This window comes from Aythya ferina (assembly GCF_964211825.1).
Source record: "Aythya ferina genome assembly, chromosome: 1".
Classification (NCBI taxonomy): Eukaryota; Metazoa; Chordata; class Aves; order Anseriformes; family Anatidae; genus Aythya; species Aythya ferina.
The window spans coordinates 103,339,423-103,359,201 of record NC_140296.1 but is presented as its reverse complement, the minus strand read 5'-3'; the positions used below and the strand labels follow the sequence as shown (position 1 = coordinate 103,359,201).

The following is a 19,779-nucleotide window of genomic DNA, read 5'->3' as shown; positions in this document are numbered from 1 at the left end:
TTACAAAAGTCTTTTGTTCATTCTGGGAAAGCATACTATTACTCACAGGAAAATATTTTTAAATTCCCTCTTTATAAAAAAAAAAAAAAAGAGAGAGAGAGAGAGAGGAAAATGTTTTTCATCTAAAGTGAATACTATTCTATTAGACTGTCCTTTAAAAATGCAGTTATAAAAGTGATTATTTCAAAGTTAATTTGGTCCAGAATCTTGTCAAAGCTCCTTGAAGTGAAAACTAGTCTCTCAGTTTAAACTAACTTTCTTTCTCTTTCTTTCTTTCTTTCTTTCTTTCTTTCTTTCTTTCTTTCTTTCTTTCTTTCTTTCTTTCTTTCTTTCTTTCTTTCTTTCTTTTTCTCTCTTTCTTTCTCTCTTTTTCTTTCTTTCTTTCTTTCTTTCTTTCTTTCTTTCTTTCTTTCTTTCTTTCTTTCTTTTTCTTTCTTTCTTTCTTTTTCTTTCTTTCTTTCTTTCTTTCTTTCTTTCTTTCTTTCTTTCTTTCTTTCTTTCTTTCTTTCTTTCTTTCTTTCTTTCTTTCTTTCTTTCTTTCTTTCTTTCTTTCTTTCTTTCTTTCTTTCTTTCTTTCTTTCTTTCTTTCTTTCTTTCTTTCTTTCTTTCTTTCTTTCCTTCCTTCCTTCCTTCCTTCCTTCCTTCCTTCCTTCCTTCCTTCCTTCCTTCCTTCCTTCCTTTCTTCCTTCCTTCCTTCCTTTTTCAGATATTGTTTTTAAAAACAGCATCATTAAACTAAACAGTAATATTTCCACAGGGAAAAAAAATGGGGGGGGGTTGTTTTGTTTTGATTGAAAAGAATGACTTGGGGAGGAGGGAGAGGATTCTGTGAAAGGAGTTATAAACCACATGTAAGCAATGGCAAAAAAGATGGGAAACATATTTAAAAGTTTCTACTTGTGGGACACCAGAGGTCTGCTTAGATAGGCTGAAGGAGGTGTATGAAGAGACCAACAAATGAGAAACGCAGCAGGACAACTAAAAAGACCGATCCAGGTACTTTGCTTGAAAGAGGAAAACAATTGATTTATTCATTAAAAAATGGCTTTTATTTCCTGGAAACCTGGAGAACAAAATGGTAAAAGTTGTAATTTTTTTTTTTTTTTTTCTGGCAGAAATGGTTGATCTGAGGGATCTGTGAAAAGACCAGTAACGCCTGGGAAGTGAGGTGAGATTGCTGCAGTCAGACTGTCCAGGCCATGCATTATCACACAGTGGCTCTTTTGAAGCATGGGAGGAAACTTCAGTGTTTGTGGGAAAGCCAGTGTATGCTGTCCGGAGCTTGATGAGCGTTTTCAGTCTCAAGTAATGCTGTGGGATAGCAGCTGTGTGGATTTTAAATGAATTAGTTCAATGCAGCAGAAAACCACGAAGCCCGAAAACAGCAAAAGCTGTTTTCAGCCAGATACGGATTTGCTAACAGATTCGTGGAAGTGCTGAGTATTTGGGAAGATGTAGGGAGACCTGGTGAAACAACTCGTGGTGGGGTGCTCCTTCACAAACTAAATGCATAACACACTGCGTCGCTTATGTGTTCCCTTTTATATAAAAAGATTGTGCTGGGAAAGGGAGCCACCACCTTAAAAAATACCCTTAGTGGTACTAGGGAAAGAAGAATCATAGAATCACCGAATCATTAGGGTTGGAAGAGACCTTCAAGATCATCTGGTCCATACATCACCCTACCAACAATGTCACCCACTAAACCATGTCCCTAAGCACCACATCCAACCTTTCCTCAAACAGCCCAAGAGCCCATCTGCTTCCTTTAGCACATAGTACAGTCTATCGATAGTCTCCCAAATTAGCAACTTTGATGGCCCCTCCACACACTCCTACTTTAGGGGGGCCTAAGAGCTGGTAGATCACTCTCCCCATCTGTATCAAGCTTGGGGTTCTTCTGTTGCTCTCACTCTAAACTGCTCTGAGGAGTCTGTTCATTAGTGCTAGATTATCAGTGATATCTGGAGCACTGGTTTGCTGCTCTTCTGGAGAAATGCAAACTCTCTCCCACAGAGGAAAACCTGTGAAACATTCGCTGTATCTGTGGAAGGAGGTACCCTGAGTGTTCTTAACAAAAATACTTGTGGGTGAGATCCTTGAAGGTAGGAAAGAAATGGCTTCTCTCTCACAGCAGATTCAAAAATCTCTGCCATACTCGAAACATTAAAACTTTGGACCGATTCCCTAAAAATTGTAGTCATACCCCTGAGAGGAGAAGGATGTTGAGTCATAGTGAAGAAAGGAAAGAAAAGCTGAATGTTTTTTCTATTACAATCATTACAGAGGTCAGACACAACCAAGACAGACAGATGAACAACAAAAACACTGGTTAAATGATTCAAAAGGCTAAGTTTTCTGGCATCAGACAGAAACATTTCAAGGACTCTGAAAGAAAATATGGAAATGAATTGTCATTCCAGTCTATCTGAACATATTTGCCTTTTGAGTCTAATGCCTAAAGAAGGATTAATTTTAAAATTATTTGATGGAAGACTTCTGAAGGACTTATACTTAGGCTATCTGAAGGCTATCATACATATATCAGGAGCAGAACAGCAAACAATGAAATTGCATTTGCTTTTGGAGACGTCTAACTGGCAAAAAGACTTGGAAGCATATGATCTTGTGCAGTATGGTATAACATATGCTTTTTAGGTACCTAAGTACAGTTTTGCTTAAATAAGTTCTTCATTATGATCACCCAGCTTGCTTTTGTTACAGAGGATGATTGCAAAAGTGAGTGATGCATTTGAAGACTTGGCTAAGACTGGAAAGCATACCAAAATTAGGAAAGAATACCATACATTCAAATACTTGGCTAGGTTTTAATTTCACAACATAAGGTTCTTGTTGTAACCTACGGCTTCTATATTGATCCTAGAATGACTTGCCAGGAAAAAGAGTTTGACTGTTCAGCATGTTAACTGTACTGTTACTACAGCTTTCTGAAAAAAAAAAAAAAAAAAAAAAAAAGAAAAAAAAAAAAAGGATTTATTTTTCTGAGGTTGTGTGCTTTCCCGTTTGTCATAACAGAAGAAAAATTGATTCAGAGCCTGCTTCTGTTTAGAACTGCAAATTAAATGCCCCACAACAGAAGCTGTTCAGTTTCTGGTACTGATTACCAAGCTGGAGCCTCAGTCGAGAAGCTGGAGTGATTACAAACATGTATGTCACTGCGGCGATCCAGCAAGAGGAGGCAGCCAGTCTTAGCCCATCTGCCGTGCCTATCTGGATTTCCTCCTGTTCCCGAGCGATTGGCCAGTCCGTTCATCGTTTGCTTGGGTGTGACGGCAAGCCATGATGAGTCATGGTTCAAGTGAACAACTCATACTGAAAGGAAAAGGAGGCCAATTTTAACTCTGCTTTTAATTTTATGTCTAGCTTAGTTAATTCTGTAAAAGTCACAAAGGGTCCAGAACAGCTACATGCAGCAAAAGGTAACCCAATGCATAAAAGATACAGAAAGAGGCATCACCATCAACATGTGGAGGGAAAAAAAAGAAAAAAGAAAAAAGAAAAAAGAAAAAAGAAAAAAGAAAAAACAAAAACAAAAAAAAAAAACAAAAAACAAAAAACAAAAAAAAAAAAAAAAAAAAAAAAAGAAGATATATATACAGAGAGAATTGTACCTGCAAGTCTCTGTGTTGGGTCTGGCTGGGATGGAGTCTCTTCTCCAAAACTAGAATGTCAGATGGTGCACAAATATTAGATGGTGCACAAAGTAGCGGTCGTCTCCTGTTGGAGGATGAAGGTTGCTGAAAACAGCAGGTTTAGATTGGAAAGTGTACTTGCAAACCTGGAACTGGTTATAGAAATGATGGGATTGATTATGTAGTGTCACTTCCTGATAACTCAGCTCTGCGTTAGTCTTTTGTCTTTTGAGGTATTGCCTAGGATACAGTAATCTGCTTGATAGTTTCCTGTTGTTTCTGCTTTTCCTCTCCCTTCTTTGGAAAGCTGGTGATCCACAACTTTTTCCAGAAACACTTTGGGGCTGGATTTCTCACACTGGAAAGTAGGCGCTTCTTGAACGCACTTTCAAAAATAATTTGTCTTGGGAGCATACTGCTTCTTTTCCCCTTTTCCTTCACAGAATCACAGCATGGCTGAGACTGGAAGGGACCTCTGGAGGTCATCTGGTCTAACCTCTGGTCCCTGCTCAAGCAGGGACACCACGAGCAGGCTGCCCAGGGCCATGTCCAAGGCAGCTTTTGTGTATCTCTATGGAGAGGAGACTCAACAGCCTCTCTGGGTGACCTGTGCCAGTGCTCGGTCACCCACACAGCACAGAAATGCTGCCTGAGATTCAGATGGAGCCTCCTGTGCTCCAATTTGTGCCCACGGCCTCTTGTCCTGGCACTGGGCACCACAGAAAAGAGCCTGGCTCTGTCCTCTCTGCACCCTCTCTTCGGGTATTTGTGTATGTTGAGGAGATTCCCGCCCAGGTCTCCTCTTGTCTGGGATGAAGCATTAAAGTAGGGGCTGAAATACGCTGCCTGGTCACTGGCTAAGCTGAAATATCTACTCAGCAAAAACCCCCGGTGCTGTTCCTGCTACTTTCTAATGATTACAGCACTTTTTCAGACACGCTTTTTCTCAGCTGAGTGTGTAAATGTTGCACTTCATGACAGTGCAGATCTTGGGCGCTGGGTTGAGTCTGGACACTGTCCCAGCCAGTTTTCAAAACACTCTGCAAAAACACCTGAAAAAGTCAGTGAATTCTTATTTAGACATCCCAGACCACACGGCAGCCTACCATTCCCATATGCCTTGGGCCTTCTTCAAAATCCAAGCTGTACAACTGTATCTGAGGCTTGGGCACGGTTGTGAAAAGCAGCACATGAGTATGTTGGTGGTGGGTTCTTTTGTATAAGTTGTGTCTTTCCTGAAACAAGCCCCCATCTCCTGTCTAAGGAGAGGACCCCCCTCACATAGGGTCTTCAGTCCCCTGAAGAGTCCACAGGCATTTGGAGGGGTAAGGAAAAGGACGGAGGGAAGAAGTTGCCATTCGACCAGATAGGCAGGAGAAAATCAAATTCCTGCAGGTTTTTATTTGCATAGACTTACTTCCTGACAAGGAGGATTGTAAACACAACCTTAAATTTCCTTGTATGGCGTTTTCTGTTTGTCATTTAGCTTAGGAGATTTTCTGATATTGTTTCATACACCACAGTAATATTTTTTTTCTTCTACACAAAATCCTGATCTTTTTGTCTGTCTAGCAAATTCTGGCTATATTATCTGAGAGGCGACGTAGCTGACTGTACTAGGGCTTTCTGCAAGACTCTTGTCTGTGGTACTCCAATGAATGTCATGACTCATACAGCCTTTCTAAGGGCTGTGACAGCTTATAGCAACTCTGTAGCAATACCTTCTCTACCTGTTTTTACCAAGCCTGCTGCTACTGCTGGGCTTTCCAGAGGGAGCACCTGGCAAAGCAGCCTCCTGTTGACCGACCTCTCAAGACACCCGGGCTCAGGTTGAGGTCTGTGTGTTGTTCACAGGAGCCATGTTCTCTGGGGTGTGTAGTACCTACTATTCACCTCCCTCTGCTGAGGAATCACCTGGAAAAATTTGGGATCCTGGGGTTCAGATGAGTTTTGCAAGTCACAGTCAAGCTACTTGAATCTCCATGTGCAGCCCCGGCAGAGCAGAGCAGTGTTTGGTACTGATAAGATAGGAGCCTGCGGCTCCTGGTGCTTGTTTGCAAGCACTCCCGCCACATGAAAGCAAGTTCTCACCTAAGAAAATGCAAATGCCTTACACTCCATGACAAATATTGCAAATCAGAAATCATTGTAATTACCTCGCGCTAAGTCCTTCTAAGAAGGAACACAATGCTAAGGTTCCAGGGAAATGCTCCTGAATCACTGCCTCGTAAAAAATGACACCACCTGTCGCGTCTCATCCGAGCTCTCAGAAAATGGGGAGGACGTGCTGAATGAGGCACTCAGCAACAGCGTTGTTCAGCGATCACTGTATGACACCGTGGGCTATATCATACTGCACTTTCCTTTCACCCAGAGAAGTGGAGCAGAAGCTGCAGAGCTGAGAAAGTGCTTGGAGGAGAAATCTAAACATAATAGTTTAAGTAACAAAAACAAGCATTTTTTCAGGCAAAGTAGAATACACTCCAGATATTTTTTTCTGTGAACTTAATAAGCACATGCAGAAGTTGCATGTAAATGCACAGTAGTTGCTGTTGCTTTAATATTAGACTGTCGGGTGTAGGTAAGAATGAACAGTTCAGGAGTATTTTTAAAAATGTTTCTGGAACAAAGTAATAAATGAAACAGGAGCATTCAGGATGACAGATGAAGTGCCACTCTTGGTAAGGACATAGGCTTTGGGATTGGAAGGTATAGCACGTGTGACTGTTTATGAAAAATTGCTCAAGTTTAGGGTGGTATGTGAAATAATCCCAAGAGAGCAAAACAGAATATAGTGCACATAGAGTCCTGCACATCTGATAAGACATTTAACAGAGTACATGTCATTAGGCAGATGAGTAGACTCTGAATGAGCAAGCCTTTAAAAATCTGTTTGAAACATATACTGCTATGTTACATATCAAGAAATGTAAGAGTTTTTTTGTTGTTGTTTTTTCTCCATCATTTTCATTTGTGTTATTTCAGTACTGCCTGGCAATTTCACTGGCAGGACATTGTACTTTAGAAGACTGAAATGATGCAGCAGAATGGGAAGGAAACTTCCAGACACTGACCTAGATGTTTTGAGAAAATGCTCTTGTGCAATAATCAATATTGACCAATTTTACAGTCTTTGAAAGACTGCTTTTTTCCCAGCAGGTCCCTACATAAGGCTTCTAAACCTGCCTGCCAAAGTTACTTCAGATCAGCTAAAATATAAACTGATATATACATAAAATACTGTTTGTGGTTGCAGCAGCTCTGTCTCTAATTGTGCAAATGGAGAGAGGTCGTGTGCTAGCATAACTGTGTTTATTTGGATTAGTGTCCGTCCTTGTACCAACCAGAAGTGTAGAACTGCTTTTGTGCTGTTGGCAGCTGTATTGGTTAGGGCAGAAGGACTAAGCTTCACATTTCTATTAACACAGAGTTGCCTGTCCCTGTTATCCATACTTACTGATTCATAGAGCAAGAAATACTGACAGATAACTACTTCTAAATCGCGAGAAACTTCTCAGCTGCACGCTGCTCTGTAGGTTTTGTTTTAAAAGTTCTCAGTTGTACAGTGCCACAGAGGCCTCGTTTCTGTCCGGACGTGAGCAGCTTGCTTGTTTTTTTTCGTTATTTGCCAATTGCAGTGGAAATGATGCAGCACAAAAAACTGCTGACTGAAGAGTCTGTTGTATTTTCTAGGTACTTTCTGGTTTTGAAACAAAACTAGAGTGCTGCAGTTGTTTGAATGCAGCTTCTGCCAAGTTTTTTCACGGCCGATGCTTCTAAGAATAGAGAAAGCTACCTTGGGAGCTACTTTCTAAGTTGTACCTTGGTATTTTCAGTATTAAATTTAGAACAATGCTTAAATTAAATGATTCATCTGATTTGTGATAGCATTCCTTAAATGACATTGTGTGTTACACGCTTGCATAAAGTTTCATAGCGAGTTCTGCAGAGCAGCCACCCACTGCTGCGGACCGCTGGGATTTACAGGGGCAGGGCAACCCCTAGCAGGACATGTGCATGTTGATGTGTGCTGGGGCATAACCCTCCCGGGGTTACACATCAGCTTGCCCCGTGCCAGGTGGCCAGACACACACAGTGATAAAGATGATGCATCTCTTCATCAAGAAGGATTGCATCTTCACCACGTGAGGCCTGCAGTGGGGCTCCCTGGCAGGCAAAGCATAATGCTAAAAATGAAAGAACTGTGTTCTGTTTGCAAGCATTGCTCTTTAGTGTTTCTCCTGGAGGGCTCAAAGATGTAAAATATTAACTGGAGAATGAGGGGACAGAGGCAGCTTCGCAAAGCAAATAGCTAATGTGCTTTAAACACACTGCATTTGGTGTAGCAGCTAAAACAGCAATCATGAGCTTGCAATTGCAGATACTGGAGTATGGGAAATGTTTGGAAATACAGCTGGGTATATCAAGGTATGTAAATATACCTAGGTATTGAAAACTCAAGTCCACTTGCATCCAAAATGTTGAACCAAGCCAAATGCTCCTTGCTTCACCTCCTGAACGTGGCTCTGTTTGCTCCCAGCATCCCTGTTTGACCGGGGCATCCTCTCAGTGCCTCTGGCTGCACTTTTCAAGTACCTGAGTAAGGTGGTGCCTCGTCCCTGCCTGGACCTCCAGCTCCCACATAGCCAATGGGGACACTGCCTGGAAGCTGCCAAAGTTTCTCAATTCTTTCTTCTGAGTGCTTTTAGAATGACTTTGGCAAAAATTACTAGAGTCATGGATAACAAAACTGTGCCCTCACCAGTTTTCAGGAAATCCTCTTTTCATTAGTTCTCAAGACATCAGCCTCTTTGTGTTCCAGCAGCTTCTCTCTGAACACATCCCAATAATTCTGTTTTAATCCATGTGCAGTGCTTTAAGCGAGCAATTGATGGGTTATTAAAATAGGCAGCAGGCCATTAAAAATGTGAAAATTAGCTTGCACTAAACTGAGCTTGTTCAGATGCTGTTGAGGTTTCAAACAGCAATATAAGACACGTTGCCAAATATGCTAACTAACTTCTGGGAATGAGATGTACTTCATTTATTGGCTAGACAACCACCATAGTTGAGTATTATGGGATACATATATTAAAAACAAAGCTTCATCCATTAGGAAAAAAAAAAAAAAAAAAAAAGTTGTTTAGGTAGATAATGCCCTGGGAAACCCTTATAATGAAAGCATAAAATTTAATCATTGATAGAATTAAGTAGAATTAGTTAACCAACAAACCTTCTGGAAAACAAATCAGAAGTGCTGAGAAAACTTGTCTTGCTGCCTGCTGAATTTAAAGACATCTTGCTAATAGAAACTGCTAAAGTATTTTGCATATTAGGACTGTGTTTTTAATGTATTTTCAATATGATTTCAATATGTAAGATACACGTTAGTAACTGCAGCCATGTGTTTGTGTTAGGATTTTACTGGAGCATGGCAAACAACTTCTGTTAAAGCAAGACATTTATGTTTTCAGATAAGGGCAGGAAGCAAACTTCTAGGAAAACGGGTTCCAGGTAGGAAAGGTGCCTTTGACTATCAGTGCCGAAGCAGCCATGCTACCTGACAGGCAATGAGAGAGAAATAAGAACAAACTTGGGATAAAGGTTGTTGCTGTTGTTTCAAAGGAATAAAGAAGTACAGAAAGGGCTCAAAAGAGCAATGAGGAAAAAGAAATCGACGAGTCATGAAGGGAAGCATGTTAATTTGGAGAGCAGAATTATTCATAAAACAGCTAACGTATGTCATAACACTAGTTGTGCAACTAGCATATATACATATATAAATGCTAGTATATTCATAAAAGAACTAGACTCTTACAATCGGGAAAAGCCACCAACCAAAAAAGTTAATCACCTCTTATTATGTTGCTACAAATAAGTTCTGGTTTTCTAACAGTTTTGGTCTGGACATCAAATTAGTTTTTCTAAAGAGAGGAAGAAAGTCTTGTAAAAAAAGCCATCTGACAGCAAGTTGGAGCATTTCTAACAAAAAATACAGTGAATTGGTTCAGTTCTCAAAAGGAAACAAGGGACAGACTTCTAGCAAAATGAACAGGTGATAGAAGTCACAAGAATGCTTACAAGAATGCTTACAAACACCAGTACGGTTTAACATTCATTCATTTAATTCAAACAGATTGCTAATTCATACCACCAATACGTGGATAAATTGCACACAGACTTTCCAGAAATAGGCAGAAGGAAGGAAAAATTGGAGCTGAATTCACAGAATGCGTAGCCCAGCTTTAAAGAAATTTCATAATGAGATCTAGGAAGGAATAATCTGGAATAGGAACTGAAAAAAGAGCAATCCAGATCAGCACATCAGCTGTTGAGAGTGAATGGACAAAGTGGGCTGTAGGAGGGGGCAAGGTGAGGTATATCCTGGGCTTTTAGGTCCCACAGACCTAGGGTGAGGTGTTAAGACATCACTGCATGCTGTTCTCCCCGTGTCCTCCACACATGAAGGAAGCAGTCCCGGAGGGCTTTCCAAGGCAGCCCCAGAAGACCCACATACACTGCCACAAGGCTTGCAGTGAATATTGGCCTTCTTTCCAGAGCTTTATTACTCTAATAAGACACAATAAAAAGTCTATTTTTAAACTGTCATCAAAACCCTCAGAAGGTCAAAGAGTGCAGATGAGTAAAGGCCTTAGGTAATATTTCCTGTATTTCTTATCTCAAATCAGCTAGAAATTTCTTCTTTCAGTATGTTAAAAAAGCAGTGTCTGATACCACTTGCCAGCTGTCTGCTTCCAGGATTTCCACTTTTTATAGGCTTCAGACCAGGAGCATTACAGAGGCAACATCTACCCATCTATCTCTTTTTTTTTCTTCTTTTTCTCTCACAGACTACATAAGTACTAATTAATCTTGTTAGTTAATCTTGTTCCACTTAAAAAAATCTTCAGGATGAACCTTGAAAATGCTCAGCTTCTTCTTGAGTATATAGTTGTCCATACCAACTCCTGCTCTCAATAGTCCATTTGTCTCTCATACCTTCCTTACAGCAACAGAGTGTTATTTTTTAAAACTACTTTATAACAGTACAGTTTCCATTGTCTCATCTGCTTTATCTCCTCTCAGAGTGCTCTAGAGCCTCTATGGAGATGCAGGCGCATCTGATCTACAGGTCTGAAGACTTTTTGGCTGCTTCTTTACTACCTGATGGTGCTTCTCTGCCTTTTGCCAGTCGCATGAAGAGCAGCAGCTGGAATGAGCCAGGCAAGAAGTAGAGCAGCTCCTTTGGCCCTCCCTTCCCCTGTAAAACTTGGAGGTGGCTCCACAAGGAAGGAGTCACACCAAATGGATGCAGTGTACATGGCACACAACAGGGCTTTATGTCAGACCCACTAAATTCAAGAGATCAATGACTATAGCTGCAGAGACAAGCCAGAAGAATTTCAAGCTCCCTTTTGCGTGAGCTCAGTTTGTAGCCATGACATACCTGACACTGTGGGGCTAGCAGAATAGCTTCTTTTGCAAGTGTCTGGTTTCTGAGAGGGGGTTTTCAAGTGAAGACAAAATAATTAGGCACTGAGGCTACTCAGAATCTGAGTTTTAGGTACTTTTTACGTCCACGTAGCATGACTCAGAGTACCAAAAGTCTCATTCTCAACAATATTCCCAGAAGTCTTAAGTGGTGAGAGCCAAGTTTTAAGTGAATGAATGGTTCTTTCATACGGGGTCAAGATGCAATAAGAGCCCCTTGGAGACCCAGCTGGTGGGTGACTGGACTCCGAGGTCCCTATACAGTCAGTGGAAAAGAAAAAGATTGCTACAGGAGGCACTTATGCTCTGGATAAATGCCTACTCCTTGCTATTGACTGCATTCCCAGAATAACACCAGCCTTAGATAACATACAATATGAATTGTTCACATCGTTTTTGAACTGGGGCGCTATCTCTGCTGTACAAAGCTTTGTCAGATGTTAGCAGAGGTCTTAATACAGCCTTAATTGTCAAAGGTGAAGTCTGGCTTGCTGTGATGTGTCAATTTTGATTTATTTAAAGAAATCTGACATTTGAGAAGTCCTATTGCCCAGTTCCTGATAATGAAGCCCTGAAAGACTGCTGCATGCTGCTTACCTAAACACTAGTTAATTTTGAGAACTTGACTTAAATTGTGTAGTGAGCAATCTGGGCCCACTGTGGACTAGTCCTCCTCTTCTAACCTTGTCCTTCAGTTGGTATTGACTCTTGTAACTAAAATGGTATTTATAAAAGCATGGCTAATTAAATGGGGTTGAAAGTTTTTACTTATTGTTTTTGAATAAAAATCCTCAATATGCTCCAGTAAGGCTGAGACTAGCTGAAGATGGTGTGTTTCATAAATCCTCTGCTTACTTCAGACACTGATTAAGTAATTCTTACTCTTGCAATAGGAAAGTGTGTCATCAGACAAAAAGCTCCAAATGCTTAAGATCATGCTGAAATAGTCATTTTGTTTGTTCAGCTGTACATATCACTGTAGGTCTGAGCTCACTGCCTATCTGTCTTATAAAGGCACTCTACTTTAAATCGCTTATCTTTTCTGAGAATATGCTTTAATACTCCTGAATGGGAAGGAAAGGGAAGTGGTCATATACGCCTGTCTGAAGGATGCATTTGCAGGGGAGAGCAACCCATGTGCCAGACAGTCATATATACGTCAATGCTCTTGGGTTAAAGAATAAGTTCAACTAGGAAATAGTTTAGCTCCAAGTCTCAGCTTACCACATGCAAACTGAACATTTTCTATGCCTATTACACACCCAGATTTGATCAGGCACTCACGTGGAGGGCAGAGGACACACCTTTACCCAGGCACTCCCCCTCTGCCCAATGCTTGCTCCAAAGCAGAGGGCATGCAGAGCTCCTCAGGCACACGGGTGCCACAGCCACAACTCCGAGAAACATTTTTTCTCTGTCACATCTTTGAAGCAGCTGAGATCTCCTCTTACTAGAAGAACTGGAAGGGGTATGTGAAGGGAGAAGAAAGGAGGAATGGGATGTATCTGATGTAGAAACCCATGGTATTTGCCTCCTAGCCCAGTATTTCTGCTATTTTTTTCCAAAGAAAAGCCGGCAGAGTATTTCTAAAATTGTTTAACAGTATTATGCTGTCAATCTTTTAGTCAAAAGCAGTTTCTAGATGTGTTTCATATTGCTTAGTAAATATTTGACATTTTTTCTATGTTTGCTTGCTTTTCTTTAAAGTCATATAGTTCCATATAATGACTCCACAGAGCCACTCCATAAGCGTTGGCATGGCTGTAACCGTGCGAATAGGAACAAATATGTTTAACAGGGATGACAAAAGAGAATGTTTTCTTCATTACTTTGACTTACACCCAGGGCTGGCTTCTCAGAAGCTGAAGCTGGGCCTAGTCCCAGCTCCAAGTGCTGGAGCAGGACGCTCAAGTTTTGTACACACCTCCCAGCGTGAGTGCCCTTCCCAGCATCGGGCTCAGTGACGACCTGTTTAGCTCACTCACAGCTCAGTGGAAAGGTACTGACTAAGCACGGTGTTTAAACACTCCTAGCACATCATTACATTCAGATGGTCTTTTAGCCGTCAGGTTTCAAGCTGAGGTGCTGGTCTCTTTGGCCTGGATCCAACCAAACACTTCAACATGTGAATAAAACCCTAGCGCTGCCAATGGGTGGGAACTCATTGCTTCAAGTCAGGTACGTGTTTGGGAGATTTGTTTGATATGGCAACAGTGCTCCACACTAAGTGCTGTGTTGAACCAGGGCCTAAATCTATTTTACCACATGGTGTGTTCTTCATGTTGCTGATTAACCTACCCAGCAGCCTCGCTCACTTAGATGTGGACTCCTTCACTTCAGAACTCACATTCAGCACATTTAAATGCCCTTTCTCATGATAAAAATCCAGTGATGATTCCCTTTTGGATGTCAGTATGTTGTAGCGTCACGTCAGAACACTCTGATGGTCAAACATTAACAGTCTCTTGAATAGAAGCTACAGGATCAGGAGACCCTCACAAACATCTGAAAACCCTGCATGTACAGCCATGCTTAGGAGATACACAGCTATCACAGACTGCTAATAAAAACGTGGTCCACTGCTTTCGGTAAAATCTTGTCTATGTTTTCTTTCATTTTCATGTTTCATTTTTAAAACCATGTAACTACAGCTTTGTCTCTTGCCAGGTTTCAGCCAGGTGAGGAAAGAGGCTTCTTTTTATGAACTAAAGGGGAATTCTGAAACAGCTAAAATAGCAAAGAAAACTTATTAGCATGCTTTTTCTACTCCTTTTCCTTCAAAAATGTAATATGAATCCATTTTTTCAAAAAAATACGGTTGTTCAAATAAACTGTGGGCAGTGCAAGAGCCACAGATTTCATGGCTTGCAAAACAAGCCTAGTACTCCAGCACGGCCACTTTGGGTCATTGAAACTTGAACTGCGGCTGGAAAATTTCCCATGCGTTAGCGTGTGCTTCCAAAGTCCAGCACTTTGGATAATCAGGTTACTTAACCTGACTGAACACAGAGAGAAAAATAGAAAGACAACATTGCAATTTCATTTTGTTGTTGTTGTTGTATTTCAAAATGTAACTCATGAAAACCATGCTGTAAGAGATTTAAGGCCTCTTAAACTTTACCAATAAATAGAAAAACAATTCTGAGCTGTCCTGTACTCTTATTTAAAATATATTTGATTCTTAGGTTTTTTTTTGCTGTTATATAAATAATTTTAACATAAATAGTCCACAATCAGTTAGTACTGGGTAGAGCTTTGTAAAGTAAAGCTATTTAGGCCAGATTTCCAGGCAGGAATCAACATTGATCAATGTAAATCCAGCTGAAGTCAACGGAATTACTTTGGACACATAAAGATATTTCTGTATGACATGGAAGTGTGATGAACTCTTTTAGCTTCTCAAGGGTGCCAGAACTCACTCAGCTCAGGTGTTCATGTTAGCTGTTGTCCAATGCTTTGCTGGAAACTACTCCCTTGTGCAAGTATTTCTAGTATGTTAAAAACATTGGATATCACCCTTTTGGTATTTTCACACAGATACGATCAGATGGTGAGAAATTGGTAAACTGTCCTATACCAGATGAAGTAAAGAATGAGTAGCCAGAACCACTTAAGCAACAAAAACTCTACTTGGATAAATGTGATTGTATACTGAAAGTATTTACTGAGGCATCTGTATCTGCCTTGCAGTGGTAGTGGTAGATCTCACGTTACCCACCAGAGGGAGCTCAAACAGTCAGATGTAAGAGCATCTTCCACGGACTTTTGAGAGCTTTTCAAAGGGTCATAAATAGATTTAGGCACATTTTTAGCACATTTTAGTGCATACCTGGATGTAAGTTAGTTTAGCTGGGAACTTTTATGTAGGTATTTTTTTTCCTTGAAAGAATCCTCCTTTTTTGGAAATTATTTCAAAATTAGCATTCACATTCTCTTTCAATGCAGATAATTTTGAAATTAGGTATTATTTCATTAGGGCTTCTTTTCTGACTAAACAGTCAAAAAGGGGCTGAGCTCCCCAGACATGCCAAACATTTAGAACTGTATTTATGAGTATGTTTGAATGTGCCAGTCTCCATGGCACTTGGGAAATATTGCTTAGTATTTTCTGTAGTGACATGGATACAGAAGGGTCTGACTGAGAGGTGGTTAAGGTATTTAGCAGGTGGTGTTTTTAAATTATGTCTTTGCTTCTGGCTACTCTTAGCAATTCTGAGTGTGGTTGACTTATTTAAGCTGCTCAGGCAGCGCAGGGGAGAGCGACAGGCACGAGTCAAAGGAAGAAGCAGGAGGGACTGAAGTAATCACAGGGCTGCGGAGGAAGTCTGTAGGCACAGGGCAGCCTGGGTTGCGCACCGGGATGTGCCATATGCTTTTGGAGCAGTCACAAGACAGAAGTGGGAGGTTTTTCATCACAGAACATCACATCACTGCCCCTTCATGTGGGTAACTGCGGATCTAGTTAATAAAAGCAACAAACTCAGCTTGTGCAATGAAAGCAGTAAAGGCCAATTAGTGGGGATGCATTTATTTCAGTGCCAAAGTGCTCTAGCTTCAGTGTAGTTTTTACAACACATAAGCTATTTATCAAGGCTATAATTTGAGTATTTTTAATGCAAATACAGCCCTCGGCATGGATTCATCTGTACTAGAAGATCAGAGCCATATAATGGTTATTCCTCTTTCTATATGAGAACCACCTACAGTGCTATAAGCATCTATACCACAGGTAGCTCCACTGGTACTAGGCATATTAGACAAAAACATAACCCTAAATGAAGTAAATATTGCAGTATAAAATGTTTGTGTAGAAAAGCCTTGGGAAACGTCCAAACAAAAGCTTTTTAATTTTGAGCTAAGGATAACAGTCTGTACATCCCACTGATGCCAGCCATAAAAAGCAAGCAAGAAAGCAGTTAAGGCGTACAACTCACTCACCAGTTCCTCTTCTCAGCTGTAACTAGTTCCTTTCTGTCACTTGCAGTTCTCATATCCCTGTACTAATCCTGAGCACCCAAAAGATAGCCTCGCCCCTCGCCACACGTTTGTTACATCAGCACACACATCCTCATTTCATTTCCCTAATTTCTGTATTAAAATTTAATATAAAATTCAGAGAAATAATTAAATCCATGGAGCAACTCTTCTCATATGTTACTAAGTAGTTCAGAGAAAGAAAACATATCTCACAGCCAGCACCTACAAGCTGGCAAAGGATCTTGCTGTTGTGTACCAGCACCAAGCCACAAAACATTGTATGGTTGTAACTTTTGGAAACCGTATGAAGGATGCAGCAATCATCAGACCACGTCATGAGACCACTAGTCAACCGGATCTGAGCTCCAGACTGATGCTGCTTGCTCAGGAAGGGGTAAAGAGTATGGGGGAATTAAAGGAACTGAGGTTTAGAAGGGGGAACTGGTGATCAACGTGTAGAAATGCTGAGTGACTCATGCTAAATCTTGTGCTTTCTACAGTTTGAACCACTGGACTGTGCAGTCTAGAAAGCCTGGGCTGAGGTATTGTGTGAATGATTGCCATCTTTCATGCATACAGCTATGACTAATGCATAGCACTCTTTGTGAAGAACACTGAAGAACCTGTAGGTGGCTGATACTGGTTCAAGCAAGGTAGATTGTCAAGAAGACAGTCAATAGTTTCATCATGTATTTTCCAAGGATGTTCATCAGTGTATTATCTGTGAGTCTCCCACATTACTTTTCCTACATTGTGCCGTGGTAAGATAAATTAATTTTCCTTATTTGCCCACCCACCTCCTTCTTTCAGCTGGAACTGAGGCACACTCAGATAAAAACATAAAACGTGCATTAATGGGGCCTGTTCAGAGATACACAAGGTATCACAGTCTGGAGTATTTAGAGCACCTTAGATGCACTGTGGTGCATCACAGAGCACTTTAAGTATTGGAAACACAACTTCTGCATACATCACAGCAGGTATTAATGCTCACTGATTTGGGAAATCAGAGCTTGATTTGGCATCTTCTCCCCTCTTCTCTGTGTACATATGTGAAGGATGCTGTAACAGGAGGGAGAAGACCCTCAGGGCTGTGGGTGTGTACATGTAGAAGTATGTGCTTGGGAGAAGAAAGCCGTGCTATAATGGGTTCTGCCAGTTTTCCTGATAAACCTGCTGGCCAGGGACAGTGGTCCTGCTGCTATGTCTCTGCCTGAAGCAAACTTCCTTTCACCGCAGTCCTCTTCTATCAGTGCACAACGTGGTGCTGCCAAAATGACAGCACCGCTGACATCTGCGTGCTGCCATCCTGAGCGCTGAGCAAGCAAAGAATGTTAGGTAGGGAAAAAGGAGCCATGTGTCATGCTCACAAAAGCCTAGGTGGCAATAAAGCCTTTGGGGCGAGGAAGGTGACACATTTCCAAAGATGATTAATTCACAAAAACAGGTGGAGCAGAGATAACTGTGGAAGGGGAAGTGTTAGAAAAAAATAAAAAAATAAAAAAGTCAAGCTGCCAAACTCAAACCTGCAGGTTCTTATCTTCCAGACTTTTCAAATGTACAATTACCCTAGAATTTGGCTGTTTCAAGGCTGCATGAGTCATATCCTTGCTAACTGGAATACTTAAATTAAGCTTGTTCAGCATTTGTTATGATGGAAGGAAGTTACTTAGTAATAATAGGAAATAGATAGCACAGGTCTTGTTTTTTTAAACTCATTTACTTCACTGTTTTCTTAAGTGGTCTGAAGCAAATGCATTTGCCATTGTAGTGGCACGTTTACTTTTGCTAACCTGAATAACAGCAAGAAATGCACTTTCTCTGTGTAACAGACTGCATCTGTATAGCTTTAGCCATTTAGAAACTCCTGCTGCCATCTGAGCCTTTCCCTGCATTCTGGCCATGGGTGAATCATGAGCACAAGCTTCAGATGCTCTGCTGGTTTGTTTGACCACAACTGCAGTTGTCCCATGCTGCAGTCAGATGTTACAAAACTGGAGGTTTCATTGGCAGCTGAACCCAAAAGCTGAAAGTGGCTTCTACAATCCTGGGTGAAACATGACATAAACACATCTCTGAAACAACAGTATATAATGCTTTTTTACAGTGCTATACTTACAAAGAACCTAGTTAGCAGAGTAATCTAAGGTCTCTCCTTAAATAACAGAAGGACACAAATCATATTATCTTTTGGAAAATACAGTATAATATGACAACAAAAGTTTTCCTTTAAAAAAAAAACAACTAACTTTTAGCTATTAGGTCAGCAAAGCTACAGAGTTCAAAGTAGTATCTTGAGAAAAATTCATCATGTCAAAATTGGGGATGTATTGAATATGAAAATATATATCTTTATTATGCTCTTGATAAAAAATAAAATCAAGATGTGAATGCTAAACAGAGCAGTAACTTCTCAGGAGGCGGTTCTACTCATTATAACACCTAGCAATATTTGAAAGATCTTCTGGATTATGTTGACTGTTCTGCACTTTAATTTATTTGTCTATGAATATTTTTGGAAAATTCTAGTTTTATACTCTCTTCTCTTTAAATAACATTTTCCCTGCAATTTTCATTTTTCTTTATTATTTTTTTTCATAGGATATTTCGATTTTCCATTCTTGGTACTTTTATTTTAGTTTTACCTAAATGTGGTAAAATGTGGTAAGCTTCTCTGGGTCACTACTATCTGACATATGAGCACCCAAGCTGGCATGCAAATATACTGATACAAAACATTTATTTTTTACTTGAGCCATAGCTAAAAGTAGGAGGAAAAAATGATTGCAAATAGCCATCATCCAGTTTAAATACAGATCTTTGAATTAATTTAGTTTGGGATGTTTCAAGAGTTCAATATTTACCCATGTTGGTAACTGGACCATGACACAGATTTGGTGTCTGTGCACCTGTAAAAATGTTTCCTGATGACTTCCTTCTGCTGCCTGATCCATCTGCATACAAAGCCAGTTTGTTAATGAAATAATTGTATGTGCAGTTTTCACTGAATTCCCTGAAATCACTATGCAGACCAGCTGACATTTTCAAAGCTAGATAGAGAAATCTGTGACTAAATCCACAAAATAATTTTGACAATGATTATCCTGTTGTTCAAAACACATAAATCCAGCCAAGAAGACTACATCCCAGACCCCGCAGCCTGCTGTGCTCAAAGCAAAACTCTGAAGTCCACACAAGGTATGCTTGCCATCAGCAAGGCTTTTCCAGCATTCCCAGGCTTGACATCCCAAGTGTTTTTATACATTATGGTGTTGTTGTTTTTCCCCTCTCTCTAGCTCTCACAAGACAGAGTGCAGACTAGGCCCAAACTAGGGGAACACCGCAGGGAGTGGGCACAGAGGAGCGAAGAGGCAATGTTGCGCTCTTTGGTCTCCTCTGCTGCCAGAGTAACTGGGGGAGCAAGTTGGCACCAAAGGAGTTGTTTGGATTAATCTGAAATCCCATTTTTTATAAGGCATTAGTGGTAATAACTGAAACTAAAGTTACGGCGGAAATCTTAAGTGTGTAGCTTTCCATTACTAAGACCTTTTAATACTAACGAGAAATCAAGTTTGTATTGAATTCCAACCACACGAAGATGTATCTGTCAAGCAAAATTAAAAATACAGGGCAGTTTAAGAACATTCAGAACATAAAA

General features: G+C 40.5%; 1 long non-coding RNA gene across 1 annotated transcript; it reads right to left on the bottom strand.

The window, feature by feature from the left end:
* Positions 1 to 1,091: 1,091 nt before the first annotated feature.
* LOC311445977 lies at positions 1,092 to 4,334 on the bottom strand. Its single transcript, XR_014698697.1, has 3 exons — positions 3,633 to 4,334; positions 3,126 to 3,333; positions 1,092 to 1,325 (listed from the first exon to the last, which is right to left on the bottom strand). It is a non-coding gene; the product is annotated as an uncharacterized lncRNA (long non-coding RNA).
* Positions 4,335 to 19,779: the final 15,445 nt, after the last annotated feature.